General features: G+C 38.1%; 1 pseudogene; it reads right to left on the reverse strand.

Moving 5' to 3' along the window:
• Positions 1–13,357: 13,357 nt before the first annotated feature.
• Positions 13,358–16,386, reverse strand: LOC119873727 (annotated as a pseudogene).

The raw sequence follows: 16,386 nt of genomic DNA on the forward strand, positions 1-16,386 counted from the left end.
GTTAGGTACCAGATCTCTAGAATTTTTTCACCTTGCAAAGCTGAAGCTGCATCCATTAAGCAACCCTCCCTTATTGTTATAATAACCACTTACCGTTATATTACATCCAAGTTATAGAACCTATGGGAGAAATGTCAGTAGGCACTGCGAGCAAGACACCGATTAATGCGTCTTAATAGCTGATTTCATTCTCTTTCTATTTAAAACCTACTCTGGAGATTCTTCAGAATAAAAAGGGACCTTTTTTATTTGTATGCCAGCGCCTCCCTTGTAGTCAGGCACATTGTTAATGATTAATCCATGTTTAACTAATGAATGCACAGAGAAAAGTTGAACAAATTAGTAATTGTGAATTGTTTCATTGGTTGATGGATCACCCCTGTGAAACAGAATCGTAGCCTTCAGAAATGTCCTCAAATCTCTGTTGTAAATTGTTGCCTAGATCAGAAGCACCCTGTAGGTACAATGTTGTACAAAACTAATCAACGTGGGACACTTGGGTGGCTCAGCGGTTGAGTGTCTGCCTTCTGCTCTGGTCCTGATCCTGGAGTCCTCCAATCCAGTCCCACATCGGGCTCCCCGCAGGGAGCCTGCTTCTCCCTCTACCTAGGTCTCTGCCTCTCTCTCTTGGTGTCTCTCATGAATAAATAAATAAAATCTTAAAAAAAAAAAAAAACACCTAATCGAGCTATTTGTAACAATAACTCAAAAATTAAGACATGCATATCTAGCCAAGATGAGTAGAAAATGCACTGGCAGACTGTCGTCTCCCCCCCTTGAAATAATGTTGTTAACCAGAAAAGCAGTTCTATAAAATATGCAAATAAATGTAAAACATCGTTTTCCTCACTTTGAATCTTTTAAAAATAAAAGATTTTTATTTCAAAAATCTCAATTTTATTTATTCATAAATAAATGAATTATTTAACCACTCAACCACTGAGCCACCCAGACGTCCCAATCATTTAGATTTTTAAAAGTATTATAGGTTTATAACATATGTAGAAGTAAAATACATATGACAAGAATAGCACAGAAGGTGGAGGTAATAAATCTGTAAAGATCTTACATTTTATGTGAAGTATTTTAATAGAATTTTAAAATAGTGATAAATTAAAGATGTATATTATAAATACTGGCCCAACTCCCCCAAAAAGAAAAAAAAAAAACAATTAAAAAGAGGAATAGCTGATCAGCCAATAGTGGAGATAGAAACTGAGCTGTAAAGTATAATCAATTAATTCAGGGATGCCTGAGTGGCTCAGTGGCTCCTGGGACTGGAATCACGCCCCACATCAGGCTCCCTGTGGTTAAAGGTCAAGTGATGGAAAAGATAAACCATGCAAATATGAAACAAAAATCAAGGCAGAGTAGCTACAGTACTATCAGACAAAATAGATTTCAAAACAAAGAATATCACCAGTGTTACAGGCTGAATCCTCATATCCTCCCAAAATCTCTATGTTGAAGCCCTAACCCCTGGGTGCGGCTAAGTTGGGAAACGGGGACTCTAAGGAAGTAATCATTACTAAGTGAGGTTGTAAATATAGGGTCCTGATCCAGGAGGAGTAGTGCTCTTATATAAAGAAACACCAGAGTCCTACTCTTTCTTTCCCCACACTCACACACACTAAGTATAGGCCATGTGAATACATGGTAAGAAGGCAGCCTTTTGCAAACCAAGGGGAGAGCTCTCATTAGACATCAGCCCTGCTGGAAACTTGATTTTGGATTTTCCAGTCTCCAGAACGGTGCGAAAATTCATTTTTCTTGTTTAAGCTACCCACTTTGTGGTACTTTGTCAGAACAACTTGAGCAGACTAAGGCACCAAGGATAAAGAGGAACATTTCATAATGATAAGGAGATAAATTCATCATGATAATGTAATGGTAATAACTGTGAATGAGTCTCATAACCAAGCTTTAAAGTAAAAAAGGAAAATCTAATAGAACTAGAGAACCAGACAATATTAATACTATTGTTGGAGATTTCAACACTCCTCCCTGAGTAATTGGTAGACCAAGTATACATAAAGAAGTCTTGAGAAAAACTATCAACCAACTTAACCTAACTGACATCCAGAACACTTCTTCACCTTGCAACAGCAGAATAAAAATTGTTTCAGCAGCAACAAAATAATAATAAGGTCTATCATACATATGTAAGGTCATAAAAAAAAGTCACAAAAAAATTTAAAAGATTGAATTCATCCAAAGTTTTTTCTCCAATATCAACAAAACTAAAAACCTTATGTAGGTTATCAAAAGCCAACTAGAAATCAATAATAGAAATCTGGAAAATCTCTAAACATTTGGAAATTAAACAATTAAGTTCCAAATAATCCATGAGTTAAATAAAAAGTACAAAAGGAATTATAAAATATTTTGATTCTGAATTAAAATAAATATAGAAAACATCAAAATGTATGCAATGTAGCTACTGCAGTACAAGGAGGGAAGTTTATAACATTAAGTGCTTACATCTGAAAAGATATAAGGTCTCATTTATCTAAGCTTCCACATTATCTAGAAAAAAAAGGAGCAAATTAAACTCAAAGCAAGCAGAATAAAGAAAATAATAGAGTGGAAATCAATAACATAAAACATAAACACAATACAAAAGTCAATAAAACCAAAAGCTGATTATTTGTAAAAATCAATAAAATTGATAAACCTATATCCAAACTAATCAGAAAATAACCAGAAAAAAGACAGACTAATAATATCAGAAATGAAAGAGGAGCATTACCATAGATTCCACAGGCATCAAATGAATAAGGGAAATAGTCTGAGCAATTACGCCAATAAATTTTCAAATTTACATGAAATGGACAGATTCTGTGAAAAACACAATGTATTATCCTGTCAGTTTTTGATTTGACAAATGTACCATGGTATGTATAATAGTAACAAAGGGTGGAAAGTGGATAAGAGACGTACAAGAACTCTCTGTGTTATCCTTGAGAATTTTCCGTAAAGTTAAAATTATTGCAAAACAAGGAATTTATTTTAAAAGGAATTCAAGAAAATTATTCTACAATATGTGGATATCATTATACATACACATAGACTATACATTTCAAAAGACCATATCATTTACCTAGAAAAATCAGCCCAGACTAGTCACTACCAAAACATACTCTGGTAAAACTCTTGGACTTTAAATATAAGAAAAAAACTGTCCAACATATTTTGGCAAAAAGACCCAATAAGTCATGAGGAAAGAAAATAAAATTGGCATTTACGTTCTGACAGAAAGATTTTTGCCAGAATGCAATTAAATAGCTTATTTAAGATATTCAGAGAAAGAAAATTTAAGCTAAGAACTTAGCTTACCTGCTTTTCTTTTTAAAAAAAAAAAAACAACTTATTTTATTTAAATTTAATTTGTTAACATATAGTGCAGCATTAGTTTCAGATGTAGAGCTCAGTTATTCATCCATTGCATATAACACCCAAAGCTCATTTCATCATGTGTCCTCCTCAATGCCCATCATCTAGTTGCCTCACGCCCCCTTCCCCTACAGCAACCCTCAGTTGGTTTCCTATAGTTAAGAATCTCTTACGGTTTGCCTCCCTCTCTGATTTCATCCTATTTTATTTTTCCCTCCCTTCCCCTATAATCCCATTTTGTTTCTTAAATTCCGCATATGAGTAAAACCATTCTTATTCTCTGATTGACTTATCTTGCTGAGCATAATACACTCCAGTTCCATCCACATTGAAGATTTCATCCTTTCTGATGGCTGAGTAATATTCCATTTTAGATATAGAGCCACATCTTCTTTATCCATTCATCTGTTGATAGACATCTGGTCTCTTTCCATAGTTTAGCTATTGTGGACATTGCTGCTATAAACATTGGGATGCAGATCAGATCACAGCATCTGTGTCCTTTGGGTAAATACCCAGTCGTGCAATTTCTGGATTATAGGGTAGGTCTATTTTTAACTTTTTGAGAAACCTCCATGTTGTTTTCCAGAGTGGCTCTATCAGCTTGCATTCCCACCAACAGTATAAGAGGGTTCCCTTTTCTATGCATCCTTACCAACATTTGTTGTTTCCTGACATGTTAACTTTAGCTGACTGTTATGGGGTGGTATCTCACTGTGGTTTTGATTTGTATTTCCCTGATGCCAAGAGTGATGTTGAGCATTTTTTTACATGTTTTTATTGGCCATTGGTATGTCCTCTTTGGAGAAGATGACATGATACTTATGTGGAAAACCCAAAAGTCTCCACCCCAAAATTGCTAGATCTCATATAGGAATTTAGTAACATGGCAGGATATAAAATCAATGCACAGAGATCAGTGGCATTTCTATATACCAACAATGAGACTGAAGAAAAAGAAATTAAGGAGTTGATCCCATTTATAATTGCACCAAAAACCCATAAGATACCTAGGGATAAACCTAACCGAAGAGGTAAAGGATCTGAAAACTATAGAACGCTCATGAAAGAAATCGAGGAAGACACAAAGAAGTGGAAAAATATTCCATGCTCATGGATTGGAAGAACAAATATTATTAAAATGTTTATGCTACCCAGAGCAATCTATATATTCAACACAATCCCTATCAAAATACCATCAGCATTTTTCAGAGGGCTGTAACAAATAATCCTAAAATTTGTATAGAACCAGAAAACACCCCAAATACCCAGAAGACTGTTGAAAAAGAAAAATCAAAGCTAGTGGCTACACAATTCTGGACTTCAAGCTGTATTACAAAGCTGTGATCATCAAGACAGCATGGTACCGGAACGAAAACAGACACATAGATCAATGGAACAGAATAGGGAACCCAGAAATGGACCCTCAACTATGTGGTCAACTAATATTTGACAAAGCAGGAAAATGGAAAAAAAAAAAAAGATAGTCTTTTCAACAAATGGTGTTGGAAAAATTGGACAGCCACATGCAGAAGAATGAAACTGGACCATTTTCTTACACCATACACAAAGATAAGCTCAAATGGATGAAAGACCTAAGTGTGAGACAAGAATCCATCAAAATCCCTGAGGAGAACACAGGCAGCAACCTCTGTGACCTTGGGTGCAGCAACTTCTTGCTAGACACGTCTCCAAAGGCAAGGGAAACAAAAGCAGAATGAACTATTGGGACTTCATCAAGATAAAAAGCTTTTGCACAGTAAAAGAAACAGTTGACAGAGCCAAAAGACAAGCTACAGAATGGGAGAAGATATTCGCAAATGACATATAAGATAAAGGGCTAGTATCCAAGATCTATAAAGAACTTATCTGGGCGGCCCGGGTGGCTCAGTGATTTAGTGCCGCCTTCAGCCCAGGGCCTGATCCTGGAGACCTGGGATCAAGTCCCACGTCGGGCTTCCTGCATGGAGACTGCTCCTCTCTCTGCCTGTGTCTCTGCCTCTCTCTCTCTCTCTCTCTCTCTCTGTCTCCCATTAATAAATAAAAAAATCTTAAAAAAAAAAAGAACTTATCAAACTCAACACCCAAGAAACAAAAAATCCAGTCAAGAAATGGGCAGAAGACATTAACTGCTTTTCAAGAATAAAGGTTTTAAAGATGTAGACAGTTTTGAAGATGTAAAGGACACAGGTAATATTGCTCCCAGCCTTCTTGAGGTATCTAGTAGAGAACAAGTTTCAGAAAATGATTGGAGAAATTCAACTTCAGTTTTGGTGATGAGCATTTTGCTGTAGAATTGGGGAAAGAACAGTGAGAATATGGTTAAAAGAATAGTATGTTGTTTTTTATAGATTTGATAATACAGATATAATACAAATATCAAAAATGAGGAGAAAGCAGAGATGATAAATGAAGAGAAAGTCTTGCTTTTTGAAAACCGGGAATAAAAGATAACACTTTATCTATTTACTTTTTAAAGAAATTTTAAGTAATCTCCAACCTAACTTGGGGCTTGAACCTACAGCCCTGAGATCAAAAGTCAAATGTTTTACTGACTAGCCAAAAGATAATACTTTAAATTAGATATTAGAGATAAAGGAGGAAAAAGAAAGAGGTGACCAGCTAACTACAATATTGTTCATAGTAGAAAGACAATATCAAAATAAGAGGGGTCTGAATCCTGATAATACAAGTGAAACCTTCTTCTAAGTTACATGGAAATTTCATAAAATTGACATATCAGAGCCCACAAAGAAAATTTCAATGTATTGGGATGCCTGGGTGGCTCAGTGGTTGAGCGTCTGTCTGCCTTTGGCTCAGGCCATGATCCCAGGGTCTTGGGATGAAGTCTTGTATCAGGCTCCCCGCAGGGAGCCTGCTTCTCCCTCTGCCTATGTCTCTGCCTCTCTCTGTGTCTCTCATGAATAAATGAATAAAAGCTTTTAAAAAAAGAAATAAATGATAATAGAATAATGACCATAAAGTCAAAGGAAATGTAGAAAATTTTATAAAGACTAATTTGTACAATTCCATGCAAATAAATTTGAAAACCTATATGAAACCATTTGAAATGGACAATATTCCAGTAATATCTAAAAACATATACCAGAAAAAGATTCATGAATTTGACTATATCGAAATTCAAAAAGATCTTTTACCTAAGAAAAAATCAGTATAAACCATGTAAAAAGACAAATAAAGTTAAAGTTTCCAACTTATACTACTGGAAAGTTTCAACACTCATAACATAAACAGCTTCTAAAAGCTGAGAAGAAAAAGAGCAAATAACTCTAGGGAAAAATGGGTTAGTGAAATGAACAGATAATTCACAGGAGTAGAAATAAAAGTGGCGCTTACACATATAAAGATATTCTAGCTCACTCATATTTTTAAAAATGCATGCAAAAGAAAATGACACAGAGGAACCATTTCTAATCTACCACGCTGGTAGTATTAAAAAATTACAACATACCTGTTGGCAAAGTTATGGGGAACCAGGCACTGTCATGTATTAATACCGGGAATGCAAAGCAATAGAGTTGCTATGGAAAGGAATTGGCATTATCAGGTAAAATTATTTATATATTTACCCTTTTTAAAAGCTTTATTTATTTATATTAGAGAAGAGAGAAAGAGAGAGAGAGTGCATGAGTGTGGTGGGGGGCAGAGGGAAGGAGAGAGGGGAAGCAGACTCCCTGCTGAACAAGGAGCCTGGCCTCAGGACTCTGAGATTGTGAGCTGAAACCAAGAGTTGGACGCTTAACCAACTGAACCACCCAGGTGCCCCTGTACATTTACCCTTTTGCTCAGAAATTTCCAACAATATTCAGAGGCAGGGGGTAGGGGCTGCAGGAGTGGATACACTATTGGTAATAATGAAAAACTAAAATAACCCATATTTCCATCAGTAGGGACCTGGTTGAATGAACACAATGGAGTACCATGTAGTGTGAAAAGGAAGGAGAAAAATCCGTATATCCTGGTAGAGAGTGATCTTCTGTACCAATCTGTACCAATAAGTGAATAAAGCAGTTTGCAAAACAACATTCATGGTATGCTGCCTCACTTGTGATAAAGAGGAAAATACCTATGTGTTGGTATACATGCACACACAGTCATGCATATATGCTTATATTTACAAAAAGAGACAATGGAGCATAAGCCAAAACTGAATAAAATAGTTAACTAGAAGGGAAAGGAAGGAATAGAAAAGGACATTAGACTTCATGGAATATATTAGGTTTTATAGCTTTGACTTTGGAATCATGTAAATACCTTGCCTACTTAAAAATAAATACAAAAGGAAAGAAAATCCCCCCAAATTGAAAACACACTGAAACAACTGAATTTAACTATATGTCAAGTTTATACCATAACAACACAGAAAAGAACTATTTTGGGTGACTTTAAAACACAACATTTGGCTGGTACATCCCTAGCAAGACACAGCTTAAGGGCAATGACAATAACTATACACCCACATAGAAATTTTTAAATGTTTACAATCCTCTTAAGTTTTAGTAGCAGTAGTAGAATGGTTATTTTGAAACTGCTATAAGAATATTCTTGGATAAAGCAAATAAGTAATTATATTAATATTCACAGCTCAGCTTTTTGTTGTTGTTGTTCCAAGAAGAGACATAAAAGTAAAATCCTCCTGTAATTTTATTTTTTTTAATTTTTATATATTTATGATAGGCACACAGTGAGAGAGAGAGGCAGAGACATAGGCAGAGGGAGAAGCAGGCTCCATGCACCGGGAGCCCGACATGGGATTCGATCCCGGGGCTCCAGGATCGCACCCCGGGCCAAAGGCAGGCGCCAAATCGCTGCACCACCCAGGGGTCCCCCTCCTGTAATTTTAAATTTGAATTGGTAATATCTGTATAAATTCATGGTATCTTTTTCTCTTTCTGAGAAACATACTTATTCCTGAGTTTGGTCTGCTGGAAGGTCTGGAAATAATAACAAGCCACCATATCAAGCATCCCTGAGCTGGATCGTGCCTGCTAAATACCTTTCCTCACTAAAAGGAACAGAGCTTCTTACACAAATGGCTGATGTCAAGTCTGGGTCAGGGAGACCCAGGGACATCTGTGGTGCCAGAAACCAAGGATGCTTTCGAAGACAATGGGAGTCATATCAAAAGGAATCTAGAACTGACTCTGAGATTCCCATTAGGCAAAGCTGGCAAAACCATAATGGCTCTGCCAGTCATTCTGATGTCTCTGAAATTATAACCAACGAGATCTTGTGTGCCCCCAATTTAAAGCATTAGGAAGTACACAATGCCCACCTAATTAGTTTTCTTGCAAATGAAACAAGACACAAAGAAAGGAAGAAAATCTTTTCCTAAATCAAGTCCCCAGTTCTAACTACTATTTTACAGGAAATATGAGGAATAGAAGGATAAGTGAAACCACTCAGGGAAGCAATTAGCCAAATCTAGAATGTGGGAAATCCTGCAAGATAAATATCAGTTTTATTCAACTGGAAAATTATATGAAAAGAAGGTGAGCTGTTTTCAATTTTAAGATACTTAGAAAGCATATACCTATGAGAAACTCTGGTTGACTTCCGTATATGTTATGGTTGTTATAATGAGCAAGCTCTTAATCATGATAGGACCCAAGCAGCACCCTATTGCTGAATGGGTGTTACAAAGTAACTTTCCCAAGAAATGGGAAATAAGATTGCCATCCAAAAGTTAAAATGTGAATTAAGTTAATCAACTTGGGTCATTGGCCCACTTTTGGGCTAGCTGAAACAGGAGGGAATGGAATTATTCTGATTGGTTTAGGGCAGTCAGGGCCACTCCTGTAGCTGGGGGTGGGGGTGGGGTGCGGTGGACATCATCCAGATGGCAGAGCTTCCTTGGTAGGGAGAGATGGCCAAGGAAATTAGGAGGACACCCACAATGCCTACCATAGTCAATAGCACTTGGGATATATTATTTTGAGGTTTTCCTAAAAGGTAATTTTCTTTTAGGTTTACTTTTTATCTTCAGCAGACTAACCAAACTGATCATTTCTGCTGGTAAGTTTTCAAATGGCTATTACCAGGTTGCCAAGCCTTTGGGGAAAAATCATCTAACTTAATTTAATTACCCAATTTGGTAAATCAAAACCATTTTATCTCTAGAGACATATACACTTAATGGCTGAAAATTATGGTATAGTTATACTGCAAATAATTTATTTTGGTTAGCTTCTTAGTTCAATCTATTTTAATCCTCTGGATAGAATTAAATGTGTCAAATAAATGATTTATTTTCTAGCAGCATAAAATTTTTACTTGGGGGCTGCAGATAAGGGGAGAGCAGAATTTTATTTCTAGTAGACTGTTATTCTGAAGAGTAGCCACCTTCAACTGGAGTTAACCTGATTCTCTGCCTCATCTGCTGAAATTTTTAAATTATTCTTTTAGGGGCTGAATTTTGGATATAGCAGAAGGCATCGTTTCTCCCTCAAAATTCCATCCATAGCATGGCATGAATAAGACCTGTGCTAAATTCTGCTAAATATCAACAAATCAAGAGTGACATCATAGTATTTTGATAAAGGGTGAAAATGTGCATACAGGTGGGGGTGGGGAGCCATTTCATTTATATAATTCATTGGTTTTGGATCAAAAGTATTTTCGCATTTTAACCAATTTTAAGTTATTTTCGTAACTAAGTTCTTTTAATTCTTTACTTCTTTTCATTCTCAGGGTCTTGTTTCTAGGATCTTGGAAACATGGATCTTGCTCTAACAAGAACAGGATCTTACTCTGGCAACACAGAGTCTAGGACTAAGTTGTCAGCATCTCCCCAAAAGTATTGAAAAGATCTATACATAGTGAGGTCAATAATAAGCATTCCAATGATACTATTTCACACGATAATAGGCATACAATCTGGTAGATACAATCAGAAAGACTACGTACAAACAAGAGTGAAATGGGAAAGAACTTGAAGGAAAACTTTTTTTTTTTTTTACATTGGTAAATTGTGTACAGTTTGTACTGTTCCCCTTTTCTCATCCTACACTACCTCTTTTATCTATTTCATGTTAAGTACGTTTTGCAAGTTTATACATTCTGATTACAAACTGTTACAGGGCTCCAAACTGTTATTCAGAACAGAGAAGTCTCTATTATTTTAAATTGAATACTTTCAAGTCCACAAAAGCTGTCTTCCTTTAAGCTGCCAAACTGACCACCTACACATGGCTATAAGTACTTTATTTAGCAAGAAATACAGAAGAGAGGTGGCTACAGAGAATCAAGGGGGAACCAGCATATTTTTGTAAGGGTTTTCCCTCTGCACTGGCAGGATGCTGTCAAAGTAGCTTCCCAGGTCTCTGTTCCCTTATCTCCATCGTTTGTCTATTTTGGTAGAATTTCGGACAAGTTGCAACCACAGTATAACTCCTATGTACCTTTTACCCAGATTCAAAAATGAATACATTTTAATCCATTTATTTTTTGCTTTATCTTGGTCTTTTCTCTCTTCCCACACCACACCACACAGTCTTTTTTTTTTTTTTAATAATTTGAGATCAAATTGCAGCCTTTGTGTTTGTGTATCTGCTTATCCCTAAATACTTCAGTGTATGTATCCTAAATACAAGAATATTTTTTGACCTAAGTGGAGAGCAATGAACAAAATCAGAAAATCTGACATGAATATGCACTATTATATAATCTGTATGTATTCAAATTTTGTCTTAATAATGTCCTTTGTAGGGGATCCCTGGGTGGCTCAGCGGTTTGGCGCCTGCCTTTGGCCCAGGGCGCGATCCTGGAGTCCCGGGATCGAGTCCCGCGTCAGGCTCCTGGCATGGAGCCTGCTTCTCCCTCTGTCTGTATCTCTGCCTTTCTCTCTCTCTATATATATATCTATCGTGAATAAATAAATAAAATCTTTTAAAAAATTAAAAAAATAATGTCTTTTGTAATTTTACCTTCCAGTCCAGGACCTGAAGCAGGACCATGTACTGCATTCAGTCTTCTCAAATCAATCTGTGATGGTTTCTCAGTCATCTTTTGTCTTTTATGGCTTTGATATTTTTGAAGAAGGTAGGCCAGAGGCTTCATAGACTGGCCCTCAATGTCAGCCTCCCTCCTGTTTCCCCATGATTAGACTCAGATTGTCTATTTTTGGCTAATCTACCATATAAGTGATATTGGGGCCTGCTCAGTGATATCTGCAGGCACATGATGTGGTTTTGTCTCATTACTGGTAATGTTAACTTTGATCACTTGGCCAAGGTAGTGTCTGTCAAACTTCTGCACTGTAAAATTATTAGTTATGTTTTTAGTTAACTAGTATTTGTGGGGAGATATGCAAACATACTGTCTCCTTAAACTTTCACTCCTTAATTTTCACATCTATTGATGATTTTCTAATTCTTTCATTCGTATCCTATGTATTAGTTGGTACTGTGCTTTGAGAAAGAGCTTTCTCTTCTCCCATTTCTTTACTTATGTCAGTTTTGACTCATGGATTTTTATTAATGGGTTTGAATTCATTACTTTATCATTTATTTCGATACTAAAATTGTCCCCAGTGGCCCTTTCAATCCGCAAACTTCTCTTTTTTCTATGTTACTTTTTTTTTTTTTTAAGATTTTATTTATTTATTCAGGGAGAGACACAGAGACACAGAGGAGAAGCAGGCTCCCTGTGGGGAGCCCAATGTGGGACTTGATCCCAGGACCCTGGGATCACGACCTGAGCCAAAGGCAGACGCTCAACCACTGAGCCACCCACGTGCCCCTATAATCTTCATTCTTTGAGCACTTCCCTAATTTGTGGTCCAGCAATTTCTGTACTTTATCTGCCCTGGTCCTGGAATTAGCCTTTTTTCCAAGAAGCACTTGTTCCTTTTAATGTTGAGAATGGTATTTAGAGAGTAAGGTCTGGTTGTTAGGTATCCTCATTGCTACAGATGTGCCCTCACTTTTAGATCCTATCACCCTAGAGGGCAAGGCAACACACGTGTATACACTCACATCCTCATATGCGAATATTTATTTCTATATCTGTCTGTATGATTAAACTTCAAGAATGAGAAACTTGCAGCTGTATGCTGAAACCAGGTTGAACCAGCTCAAAAGGGCTGATTACTAAATAATTGTATTTTGTGAGCTGATATTAGCTTGAAATCAGCCATTTGAGTATTTATACCACAACATTCTGCAAATGCTACAGATCAAATTTGTTCCCCTCGCCCCACCCCAAGTTTAGCAGAGCACTGATGCAAATCTGCCTTCCATTATCCTCAATTTTTAAATTCAGAATATTTAGGTTACATGGTAAAAGGGAATTAAGGTTGTTAATCAGCTGACTCAAGGGCAATTCTCCTGGATTATCTGGGCAGGGCAAAGGTGCTCACAAAGGTCCTTAAAGTGGAAGAGGGAAGCAGAAGAGGAGAGAGATGTGAGAATGGAAGGAGGGTCAGAGATGCTACCCTGCTGTCTTTGGAGATAGAAGAAGGGGACCACAAGCCAAGGGGTGTGGCTGGCTTATAGAAACTGGAGAAGCATTCTCCTCTGGAGCCCCCAGAAGGAACATAGCTCTCTTGACACTTTAATCTTAGTTCAACTCCTATTGGATTTCTAACCTACAGAACTGCAAGATAACAAATGTTTTGTTTAACCCACTATGTTTGTGGTAATTTGTTACAGTAGGAATGGAAACCAAACATTCATGGTGTATATGTTTCTTCTGTCAGGGAGCTTTCTCTCAGCCTAATGTCAGTGAGATTCATCCCTTTTGCTGAGTCTGTAATTTGTTTCATTTTATTGCAGAGTAGTATTCTATTATATGAAAGCCCGAGGCGAGTTTTGCCATTCTCATACTGCTAAACTTCTGCTTATTTCCAGTTATTAGACTATTAGATAACAACAGGTTTTGTTGTTGTTCGAATCAAAGTATGAAATTTATTCAAAGAAAAAGAAAAAAATGACCAGATGTCCATCTCTCAGCATCCTTCCCTCCCCGCCCTGCTCCTCTTCAATCTCCTGAGTCCCTGAGGACTAGACCCTGACTAGGGCTGGGTAGCAGAACAGCCCCTCTCAGAGGAGGTCAGCAACATTGAGGGGCATCTCCTCAATGGAAATGTTGAGGAACGTCTTGATGTCTCAAAGACTCTTCTCGTCTTATTCTGTCTCCATGTTAAAAGCCATATCCTTATGGCCAAATTAGCCACCAGGACCAGTTCTGTGGATAGAGTTTTCCCTGTTGGTGGGAAGGTCATAGCTGCTGACTAAAGAAATATGCTGCCCATCAGTGCCTCTGGCCAGTAGGTCAGTAGTAATTAATACTCTGCTAGAGCCAGAGCGGAATTCCCTTATGATTGTATTTCTTTTGGGTCCATGTCTCCAGGCCTGGCAGATACAGTGAAGTCTTGGGCATGTCCATCTTCTCAGTGAGCCAACCAACCTTCCAGTGTTGAATATGACTGCCTGCATGATGGTCAGGGTGTCATACAAGTCACACAGTGTGTCCAGCCTCCACTCCTCTTGTTCCACATTGATGTAGAACTGGTGGGTGATGTAGGCCCTCTAGGGTCAACTCTTCCTTGGCCAGAATCCAAATGGGTCCCTCATGAACTTCTTGGTCATCTCAAGCACATCAGGAGGCTTTGCAGCTGACAGCAAACCCCGTGGGTGTTGCTGTTGAGCTTTTGAAATATGTCATAGATCTGGTCCTTGAATCCATGGCTTAATATATCATCAGCCTCATCTAAAATAAACATTTTGATGTATTTGAGAGATAGGTATTTCTAGTTAAGCATATCAAACACATGACCTGGAATACCCATGATGATATAGGGAGCTTCCATCTGCAGCTACTGCACCTCAGCATGCACATTTGTCCCATCAATGTGGGTGTGGCAGGAAGCACCCATGTAATCTCCCAATGTCATAATTACCTTCTGTATCTGCTGAGCCAACTCTCTAGTGGGTGGCAGGACAGTCTTGCATAGCCTTTATATCTAATTCAATCTGCTGCATAATCCATATAGTAAAAGGGACTGTTTTCCCATCCCTAGATTGGGCTTGAGCAATCAGATAATAACCCTTGATACAAGGAAGAATGGCTTGATGCTGGATGGCAGAAGGCTTCTCAAAACCATTTGTATAGGTGCCACAAAGAAGGGACTCAGGGTCATGTCATCAGAGCTGTCAACAATTCTAGGTACTCTTAATGATGCCTGTGGGCTCCATCCCACCAGGATCATTGTCACTGGATTGGGATTCCTGACTTAAAGGTATGAATCTTAGAAACTAGACCATGAACAGTTTTCTATACTTTTTTTTTTATACAAGCCTCCATTCAAAAGAATGTTTACAAATGCTGATTTTGCTTGATTCCTAAACCAGACAGTATCAGCGAGGCTGCATCTTCATCGCTAGACGAGTAGTCAATGCACAGATGTTCTTGAAAAATAGCCCAGCCATCAGCATCCCAGTATTGCACAAACCCTATCTGCTAGCAAAACTCCAACAAAGTCAGGTTAAAGAAGCTAAAAAAGGGCATCTGGGTGGCTCAGTGGATGAGCATCTGCCTTTGGCATCCTGGGATGGAGTCCCACAACAGGCTCCCCAGAGGGAGCCTGCTTCTCCCTCTGCCTGTGTCTCTGCCTGTGTCTCTGCATCCCTTATGAATAAATAAATAAAATCTTTTTAAAAAGAAGCTAGAATAATGCAATATATAATTAAAAATTTTAAATAAATGAATAATTCTGTTGAGAGTGGAACTAGAATAGAAAATCCAAAAGCCCATAGCAGCATTACTAAAAGTAAAGAATGATAAATCAAAATGTATTCATTCATTCATTTCAGGAAGAAAATAATGGAGCATCCATTCAGGGCTGAAAACATTGTGCTAGCCTGAGTCATAAAGACTATGCTGACAATCTAGCAGGGACATAGATAAGTAAACAATATCTGTCCATAACTTATCTTCTAAGATATGATTCTATGATTATGCTCTTCATTGGGTGTCACGGAAGCAGAGAGACCCTTAAGTCTACCTGGTTGGGTGTGGACTCAGAAAGGTGTAGGGGAGACTGGAGTGTCCTCATTAATGAGAACAGGAAGTCCAAAGCCCAGAGGCAGGAACTTGTGGGCACTGTTGAGGAACGACAGGAACTTGACGAGTAGTCAAGGACGGTAGACCCTTGCTCCCTCAGGGGTACGTTCTAAATTTAGACACCAGGAATAGGGAACCCTTGAAACATTACCATGTTTGTGGAGAGAAACTTTCAATAGGTTACCAATCAACAATTTGATCTAAAAGAGAGAGAAACATCATAGGGAACTTCTTTCAATTCCTCAAAATCCCCCCTCCCTCTTTTTTGTAAAAGTACCTAGGACTAACCTCTACCTGGAACGCTCTCTTCTTTTCCTATCCCCTCTCCTAAAATTTCTATTAGGTTGGCTAGTGATTCTTTAGATTACAGCTTAAAGTCACTTCCTCTTACAAGTCTTCCCTGACCCCCCCCCCCGCCTGTCTCCCTGACCCCCAAACTTAGGAAGATGTCGTTGTCACTGTTTATATAGTTGTCTGCCTCCCGGATAGACAATGCAGTGGTAGCCTCTGGAGTGTTATTATCACCATTCATAGAAGTGGAATCTGAGGTACATTGTGGATCAGTACCTCAATTCCTCATCTCTAAAACAGGCATAACAACAGGACATACCTTAGAGAGTTGTTGCATGAATGCGTTCATACAGGCCAGGTGCTTAGAGCAGTGGTTCACAGAGGTTCTCAGACTGGTCCCTGATTCTTCTCATCATTTGCCATTTCGGCAAACGGCAACTCCAGTCTCCAACTACTTGAGCCAGAAACTCTGGAGGCATTCTTAACGCCTTTCTCTTTCTCTCTTACCTCTCATTCAATCCATTAGTAAATCCTGCCTGTCTTCTCTCTTCTCAAATGATCCAGAGTGTAACACCTCCTCACCACTTCCTCTATGACCACCTTGATCTGGGCCACCAT

Source organism: Canis lupus, chromosome 10, assembly GCF_011100685.1.
Source record: "Canis lupus familiaris isolate Mischka breed German Shepherd chromosome 10, alternate assembly UU_Cfam_GSD_1.0, whole genome shotgun sequence".
Lineage (NCBI taxonomy): Eukaryota > Metazoa > Chordata > Mammalia > Carnivora > Canidae > Canis > Canis lupus.